We start from the raw sequence: 9,675 nt of genomic DNA, 5'->3' as shown, positions 1-9,675 counted from the left end.
TGTAGGGATGGTTGAATACATGCTAATTTAAAAATATAATATACCATATCAGCACAATCAAAGACAAAATTGCATGATCATCTCAATAATGCAGAAAAAGCATTTGACAAAGAATAACACCTTTCATGATTAAAAACTACAGAAAATTGGAATTTATGGTCTTTTTTCTCAATCTGATAAAAATCCATCTATGACAAAACATTAGCCAGCCTCATACTAAATTGGCAAAATCTGAAGGCTTTCACTATAAAGTCAGAAACAGGACAAGGATTCCATTGTCACCACTTTTTTTTTTTTTAAAGAACACAAAATAGTGATAGAAATGATACAAGATTTCAGTAAACAAAGTAATAGGAATTCAACAGTGGTTATTGCATTACATGGTGCTATCTTTAGATTACCAAATATAAAGTATAAGATTAGTCTAAAAAAACGTTCTAAGAAATTCAAAGGAGGAAAAATTTTGGGAGCTAAAAAATTATTTAATCATCAACTGCTCCTTTCAAAAGACCAGCAGAAACTGAGAATACAATTATCCAAACTATCCTGCATATGTACCTAAATAGATCTTGTTCACTTTTCATTTCCCCGTTTGTTCATCTCAGTTTTCCCTTACCACTCAACGATTTATTTCCCTTTCACGGTATTTTACCTCTTAGGTTTTCGTTCCACTTTCAGGTTCTCACACTAACAAGATAACAGGATGTTTACACATGTGGATCTAGTTTATTTCACTTACCAATATAGTCTCTAGCTGTACCCATTTATCTACAAAAGCCTTGAATTTATCTGCTGTTATAGCTGAATAATACTCCACTATGTAAAAATACTGTATCTTTTTTATCCATTCCACAATTGATGGGCCTTCAGGTTTTTACCAAGATTTATCTATGACAAATTTCACTGCTATAAACACAGGTGCACATATGTTGTGGTGGTATGATGGTTTCAGTTCTTTTGGAAAAATACCTGGGAGGAGACCAGCTGGTTTGAATGGCACCTCCAATCCTAGCTTTTGAATCTCTGTACTGAATTCTGTAGTGGTTGTACCAGCCTGCACTCCCAACAACAATGGGGAAGCGTTCCTTTTTTCCCCACAGCCTCTTCATCGTTTATTATTGGTTGACTTCTTCATGATAGCCATTCTTTCTGGCATAAGATGGTATCTCAGTATTGTTTTAATTTGCATGTCTCAAATGACCAATGATGTAGAACATTTTTTCACAGGTTTATTTGCCATTTGCATTTCTTCATTCCTAAAGCATATACTCAACTCAGATGCCCATTTTTGGGTTGGGTCTTTGAATTTTGGAGGCCTGATTATTTTTTTAAAAATATACAATCTAAATAGGAGTCTTTTGTCTGAAGGATAATCCACTGTAATTTTTTCCCCAGTTCATGTGATTTCTTATTACTCTGTTGATGATTACCACATGCAGAAACTTTTCAAAAAGCTGAGATCAGGGCCAGCCTGATCGCTCAATGGACTAAAGCACCTGTTTAGGCAGAGTTCAGTGGCCAGGTTCGACCCCTGGCCTGCTGTGCGGCTCCTGCCCCTGGGGGCCACTGAGCCAGCAATGGAGACAGGGTGTGGTGGCACATGCCTATAATCCCAGCACTTTGGAGGCTGTAAACAGGAAAATCACTGAGTCTGATCTACATACTGAGACCCTGAACACCCTGTAGACCCTGCCCTAAATACAGAAAAGAAAAAAAAAGATTTCATTTGTTGATTCTTTGAAATATTTCCCATGCAGTTTCATTTTTGTTCATGAATTCCTTACCTACCCCATGTCCTTAAGATTTCTACCTACTTTCTCCTCCAGAGGATTTAGTGTTTCAGTTTTAATATTTAGAACTTTGATCCATTTTGACTGCAGTTTTGTGCATGGAGCACTATCATTGTTATACTGAATATAGTTCTAGAAACACTAGACAGAGCAATTAGACAAGAGAAATACATAAAGGTAATAAAGACAGAAGTAAAGAAGTCAAATTATAATTATTTGTAGCTAATATGGTGCTCTACATAGAAGAGCTCAAAAACTCTATGAAAAGACTTTTAGATTTAATAACCACATTCAGTCGTATAGCTGGATACAAAGGCAACACTCAAAAATCAATAGCATTCTTACAAAAAAAAAAACTCTCTCGAAGAGAAATTAGGAAAATGATGCCTCTCATGATGGCACTGAAGAAAATGAAATACTTTGGAATCAATCTAACAAAGGAAATAGGTCTACATTTAAAAGTACAGTACTCTGAAAAAGCAGATTGAAGAGGATATCAGAAAATGGAAAGGAATCCCTTGTTCTTGTTCAGAAGAACCAATGCAGTAAGAATGGCCATACTTCCAAAACTGTTATACAGATTTAATGAAATCCCCATCAAAATTTATCTGCAATAAATAGACCCTTCTCAGATGAAGAAGTAGAAATGGCAAATAAATATATGAAACATGGTCAACATCACTGGTCATTTGAGAGATGCGATTTAGAACAATTCTGAGATTGCATCTCTCTCCAGAAAGAATGCTACTGTTAAGAAATCAACCACAGTGCATTCCGTGGGGGATTGGGGGAAAAGGAACGCTTCTCCACTGTTGGTGAGAATGTAGACTGGTGTGACCACTGTGGAAATCAGTATGGAGATGCCTCAAAACATTAGGACTAGCGGTTACATTTGCCCCAGCTATTCTTCTGCTTAGTATCTTCCCAGAAGAATTAAAATCACCACACTAAAGCAATATAGTGCACCCATGTTTACAGCTATACAGTCTGTTAAAGTGGAATCTTGGAAATAACCTAATTGCCCATCAACAAATAAATAGATAAAAAGATTGTTTTTTTTAGAGTGGGGTGCTACTAAGCCATAAAGAATAAATTTGAGATATTTCTAGCTAAATAGATGGACCTTGAGACTGTACTGTTAAATGGAACAAACTGGACACACATGCATAAGTACTGTATTGTTTCCATGATGTGAAAAATAAGAATCAAAATGTTTAATAGGTGTTGTGAAAATAGGAAGAAATTGTTCAAAAGAAAGAGGAATGAGGAAGAGGATGTAAATGGAGAAAAAATGAGAAAAGGAGGATAAAATGAAAAAAAAATGGGTATATGAAGAAGGTAAAAGGATTTGAAGGGAAGGGAAGGGAAGGGAAAACAAAAGGTAATCAAGATATGCTCTGTACAGATGCCAATTCCCTATGATGAATGTGTATATCTAATAATGTATATCTAGATTGTACCAATGACGTTAACATGAAAACACAAAAGGAGGAAGAAAACGTACTCAAAATGAAATCATGTGTAATTTCAGAATATTCTTGTACGTATCAATACCCAGGTATATATATGGTGTTAATGAGTCTTAGCTAGCATTGACAAATTGCCTTTTAAATTTGAAATTATGGAGCTATTATATTTTTATAAGTATTGAAGGCAGAAATTAAGAGTGACTAGGGATTTGTTGGAAGTGTTCATCGAACAATCGAAAGCTTGACTCATATCCTGTGGAATAATTGCCACTTTCAATGTGGCCAATAATAAATACTAATTTGATTCATAGATTTGAAATAAGAAACGGGATGCCAGTGTGCTAAGAGTGCCAAAGCCTACTGCGTGTGGTGCTGCGTGCCTGTAATCCCAGAACTTGGGAGAAGGAAGCCAGAGGACCACGGTGAGCTTGGGGCCAGCCTGGGCTCCACAGTGAGTTCAAGAGCAGCCCAAAATACACATCAAGACCCAGTCTCAAAACAATAGTAATAGTAACACAATAATAACACTTTTTAAAAAGAATTGGAATTGTGATTTTTTTTCCTTTAGGAAGAGTATGCAGCTGAAAGGAGAACTTTGATAAGCTGCCACAACTGGGGGACAATCATCCAAAAGGCACATAGATAAAAAAAGGTCACTATCCAGCATGAGTCTATAACTGCAGAATTTTGACTAAATACACCCTGTGAAGTTTTATAAGAATCCTTTATAGTAGATGGATTGGTAGACACTTGTATACATGCATGAGTAGACACATAAGAATATGTATAATTATAATTTTATTAGCACATTTTTACTTCCTTATGAAGGCAACAGAACTTGCTCAGACCAGCATTTACTAAAATATCAGAGCCATATAATTAAAGTTCTCCTGTGTTTTTAGCTCTCCCATTTTTATTCCCCAAAAGTGCAATTTTTATTTTATTAACCCCTCTATTTTGTTTACAGCATGGTTCATGTTCTACTGCATTAAGGAATTTTACAATAAACTTACAAAATCTAAAGATTTTCCTTTTCCCTGAGAAGTCGCTCTTAGATGTTCTATGCTGGATATCCAGGCATTCCATTCAGTAACTTGACCAACACAGGCATTATCAGGTTTTTAATTTACTTAGCAAAAAATGGTCATTTGCAACTAAAGTGTTTCTCAACCTGTTTGTCCAAGTATCTGGGTTACATAGGCTTAGTGTGTCATATAAGAATGTAATGTATAAAACAACAGAAAATCTGATGATTTCAACAACTCTTTCAAATTTCCAACCTACACTTAGCGACTTTCACAGTACACTTAGGATAATGACTGAGGTATGTAGGCCTGTATTAGCTCATCTCTCTGTCTGTATTACACCTTATCTCTTTCACTTCCTCTTGCTGTTCAACCCTAATGCTTTCTTCTATTATAAATAAACATTTCAATGTTCCGTTTTTTAAAAAGCATCCCAGTTTTTGCAAATAAATTCTTAGGCGAACCTTATAGCATTATTTGTCATGCTTAAGTCTCCTGAAACAAGATTAAGATACAGACATGGGGCTGTGTGGTGACACAAGCCTAGAAATCCAGCACTGTACGACACTGACGCAGAAGGGTCACCAGCCCAAGCCCAGCCTGGTAGTTTAGCAATTGAGCAAGACACTGTCTCAAAAAAAATAAATAAATAAATAAAAATGCAACATTAAAAATGGCTCAGTGAAAGGCTTCAGATTACTCAGTACTATAGTATACAAAATGTATCATTTTTGAGTATTATCATCTCTAATTTTCAGACAGCTAAGCGGAATGAATGATAATGGTGTTGTGGCCATATTGTTTAAGTTCTCATCTGTTTCATATTTCATTTGTGTGTGTGTGTGTGTGTGTGTATGTGTAAAATATGATTTCTGAGATGCTTTAAATAACTAAAAATAAATATTTTTATTCTCTCAGTAAACGGCTCTGGATAGTATCTATGTAATTTGGGCATATGTTCACTTTACATTTGCTAATTATAATTGTAGCTCACATCCTTCCTTTTTCTGTTTTTTGTGGCTGGCTCAGCCTTCCCTGGGAGTGGGGCTGGTGCACTATGTGGTGCCTGGGATCAAACCATGGTCCCTGTGCTTGCCTAAGCTTACCTAAGCAGGCGCTTTAGTCTGCTGAGCTATCTTGCTGGCCTCCTCTGCTTTGTACAAGTAGTAGAATGGAATAAATAATCTTACATTTTGCTTATGACATGTTTTATTATAAAAATTAGACGTAAATTCACCTAGTAGGTACCAAAGTTCAATCACTCATACACAGACTGAAAACATTTTTAAAATATATTTTAAATGAAAATGTTAAATTTTATCATAAATACAAATCATGGATTTTTTATACCTACATAAAATACACAAATGAGAATAAAATTTAAATATTCCGTAACGCAAATTATATATCCTACAACCCAAAACATTTCATAACCAAAATTACATCAATACCATTGATAGCATATATTTTCCCTTGAGAAGCTCACTAACATATGCTTTGAACTTGGGGACACAGCACAAGAATGAAACCCAAAATATCTCTGTGCTTTCCATGTTCAGAAATAAATCTCAAGGGCTGGGGAGATAGCTCAGTAGAATAATAAGCACTTGCCTGCGAAGTGCAAAATCCAGAGTTCAATCCTGGTACTGCAAAAAAGAAACAAATGGAAAGAAAATAAATACATCTTAAGACAATTTTAATACAAAAGTTACTCAGCTGAGCTTTTGATTTTGGATGTTTGATTAGTTTTGTGTACTTGAGTAAATATATGCAAATGAAAACAACAATGTAAATCAATTTTACCCATAAGACTTCCAACATCCCAGGCTGCTAATGCCTTGTGTTGCCAACGACACAGGGAACCAAACACTCCTATACAGTGTATGGTTGGGTACAAATTAGTGTAGTCTTTTCTGGGTGACCAATTGGACAACACAGATCTAAACATTAACTCACTTTCACGTAGATTCAACGGTCCTAACTTTAGGCATAATTGGAAATTGATTCCGCAGCTATAATGCTACAGAAAGGCAAAAATTTTTGTAAAGATACTTTCCTGGCAGGGGAGAAACCATGACGACATAAGCAGTCTTCCCAGGGTGAGGCTTGTCCATTGCACGCTGGCTGTGCTGACTGCTGTGATTCCTCCAAATGTGGGACTCTCGACAGCATACTTCATGGCAGTGAGGTCTGCATTCCTGTGCTCTCTTGAAAGACATTTATAAAATGATATTCACTGCAATATTGCCTGTAAGAGCAAAGCCTGGAAACAAGGAAGCGCATGGAGGGGGGAGATTAGATAAATAGTAAGTGTGTGTAGTAACCTATGCACCACCGAAATTGAGACCACATGGACTTTTCGCGTATGCTCTGCCTTTTCAAAGTATCTGAAAATATGATAAACTTATTTTTATTTATTCTTTTCTTTTTTTTATTTTAGGAAAGGATCTACAGGATGTACAAGGTCTCACTACTAGATTGGACTCATAGTGATCCGCCCTTTTACAGTCTCGTAAGAGCTGGGGTTACAGGCGCGCACCACCTTGCCCAGTCTCAATTGCCAGCTCAGTGTGTCCCGGGGGCAGGAAGGGCCTGGCAGGCCCAGAGATCGAACCACTGACCCCTGCACCTGCTTGCAGGTGCTTTAATCCACTGAGCTATTTGACTGGCCCTTATTTGTTTTTTTAAATTGATGTAAGAAATTGAAACCAAGTGTCCCTCTCATGATAGAAACGTAGGTAGACAGTGAGAGAAGGTAAGAAAACTTTCAATAGTTTTGTTTTGTGCTTGTATATTTGAAGAGAGCTTATGGGTATGTGAATAATGTCTTCTAACTCTATTAGCAGAGAACCTCTGAGTGATGGTATAATTGACATACTATGTTGATATATTTTCTGCTTGTCATTGTCTATTTTAGACAAATGAGAATAGTATTTCAAAAAAATATTAAAATGATGAAATTCCCAGGTTTTGTGAATAGAAATATAGAATAACTAGTGTTGTATTGCATGAAATAATGTTTCCATTTAATTACTGCCTACCATCAATCTGATCCCACTGAAAGCAATTTATTTTCCAGTTCAAAAGCTACAGAACCTGCTCCATGAATGATTTTTTTCTTTCTTTTTCATCCTATGTCCCAGTTTGGAGTCTTACAATGAGATTTCAACTAGTTTTAGAATCCTGAGGATATTGATACAAAGAAACAAAATAAAAAATGAAAAAGAATTGATTGAAAACATGAAAGTGTAGAAGGGAGTGTGTGGTGGGAAGGTTAATTGGGGAACTAGAGTAAGCACATTCATGATGAACCCAGACTTAACAGGATCGCTGCGTAAAGATGCAGGAAATGCTCTGGGCCTGACTTCCCACAGTGGCCTTGATGCCAAAGTCAATGATCTCACTTCTATTTTCCTTCCTGGAGAGAAAACAGCAACAACAGCAAAGCTGTTTGCACATGGTCTTCGTTGTAAAGCAGTGTGTAACATCAAAGCTCTCTCCTCTCCTACGCAGTAGCTTGCAGTTCTGAGAGCATCGGTTCCCCTATCTTGGTTATATTTACCTGTGCAAGTTGTTCATCTTGCATAGTGTTTCCCCCTTCCTCTAAGCCCTTTGCCTAGAAAAATATCTACAAATTTGCTTTATTTAACTAAAAATATCCCTTCTTCTCTGAAAAATTGCATTTGAAAGCCCGAAGTAGAGGTTTCTGTCCCACATGCATATAAAAACCATTATTTTACCTCTCTGCGACTTATGTGAGTTTTTGGTTTATTTTGTTCTATTTTGTTTTAATATGTCTGTTCTGTCTATGTCATTGGCTGCTTGAAACCACAGAGACTGCCTTTTTAACAGAACTGCAAAAATATATGAATGAGGAAGGAAAGGATGAGCCATTGAGCAAGCAAACTGCATGTAGCAGATGTGTAGCTCTACAAAGACAGTGCGTTGTTTCTACTCCTTCATTAATGTATTCACAAGTAGATCTTGAAGCCCAACTATGCCCAGGGAATTGTGATAGATTCTGGGACAAGACCAGGGCAAGGCTGAAAATGTTCCATCATCTTTTTGGAGTTTGCAGTCTTACCTAAAATTGGGACATGGAATAAGTAACCATACTGGTGGGAACAATGATGGGAATGAAGGAAGCCCTTAGACGTTAGGGCCATGGTAGTACCTATGCCCAGCTATTGGGAGGGGGGGGGCGCTTCTGTTAAAGGAGTGATCTTACTCAAAGATGTTACTCAAAGGAATCAAGAAAGGAGAAGGTATTCCAACACCATTTCTCTTGGAGTTGGAAAAACTCCCTGGACCTTTGAGGCAAAGAAAGGTGCAGTCTGGAAGAAATTTTCTGAGTGATGAAGAGGTTGATAAAAGGAAAGGCAGGCAAGGTTTCTGAGATCAATTCGTGGTCAGCCTGAAATACCACATTCCAGTTCATTTCCCTTGTCCTAGGAAAACAAAGAAGACATTCTGGCTGCAGTAGTAAGTGTGGTATGGGTTGGAGGACAAGAATGAACAGGCTACTGAAGTCATCCAGGACAGAAAAGATAATAGTTTAGGCTATAAAAAAGATAATGATTTGAATGAAGAAAATGATTCAAGAGGCTCTAACCAGGTTAGAATCTATGGCACTTAATGTTTGATTGGACGAATAAATTAAGGTGATAAGAGAGTTCAAGACAATATCAGGATCTATTTATTAAGCATAAAATATCTAATATCTACTGCCTAATCCACAAAATTATGTAAGTGTTTTTAAATGAATTAAAATGCATTCCAATAGATTCCCACACAGTATTATTTTATACAACATCATTTTGAGATCTTCTGTTTTGGACTAGCTCATTGTTACTCTGTACTTCTAATTTGTTTATGTGTTCCTTTTCAGTGTTAGTATTTTTTATTCCATGTTTTAAACCAATTATAAAGAAAAGAGCCACATTATGATGATCATTGTGTGAAAGTGTGATGTAAATTTCTTGTTCAGTTGAGGGTTGGTTAGGACATTCGGTAGTGCCCAGACCCTCACCCTGTGGCCATTTCTCTCTTAAGTGAGGATTAAGTGAAGCTGATGCAGATGATAGCCTGAGCAAGGTCTCTAAGGAAACCTACTGCATGGAGAGAGTAATTATCCAGGTAACATTGTTTCTCATCTCTTGTCTTCTTAACTTAATTTGCTTTATTGGAATTTTTTAGAATACCCGCACCCCAGAAGAGAAACTAAAAATAAGTCCTACATCTTATGATTCATAAGTTTGTGTGAATGTTTAATTAAAGTAAACATTAGAACTACTTTTTCAGGATCTTAGATTAGTTTTCTTGGCAAAAGGTACGGAACAATGTATTTGTTATTTTTATGAGGTTGTTGATATATTTACTCATAGGAGGTAT

The 9,675-nt window shown here is 36.5% G+C and overlaps 1 non-coding gene across 1 annotated transcript; it reads left to right on the top strand.

The window, feature by feature from the left end:
• Positions 1–6,332: 6,332 nt before the first annotated feature.
• Positions 6,333–6,495, top strand: LOC111812545. The gene has a single exon (XR_002818034.1). It is a non-coding gene; the product is annotated as a U1 spliceosomal RNA (small nuclear RNA).
• Positions 6,496–9,675: the final 3,180 nt, after the last annotated feature.

This window comes from Octodon degus, unplaced genomic scaffold (assembly GCF_000260255.1).
Source record: "Octodon degus isolate 3935 unplaced genomic scaffold, OctDeg1.0 scaffold00128, whole genome shotgun sequence".
NCBI classification, from domain to species: Eukaryota; Metazoa; Chordata; class Mammalia; order Rodentia; family Octodontidae; genus Octodon; species Octodon degus.
The sequence above is the reverse complement of the archived record's forward strand: the minus strand, read 5'-3'. Positions and strand labels throughout refer to the sequence as shown.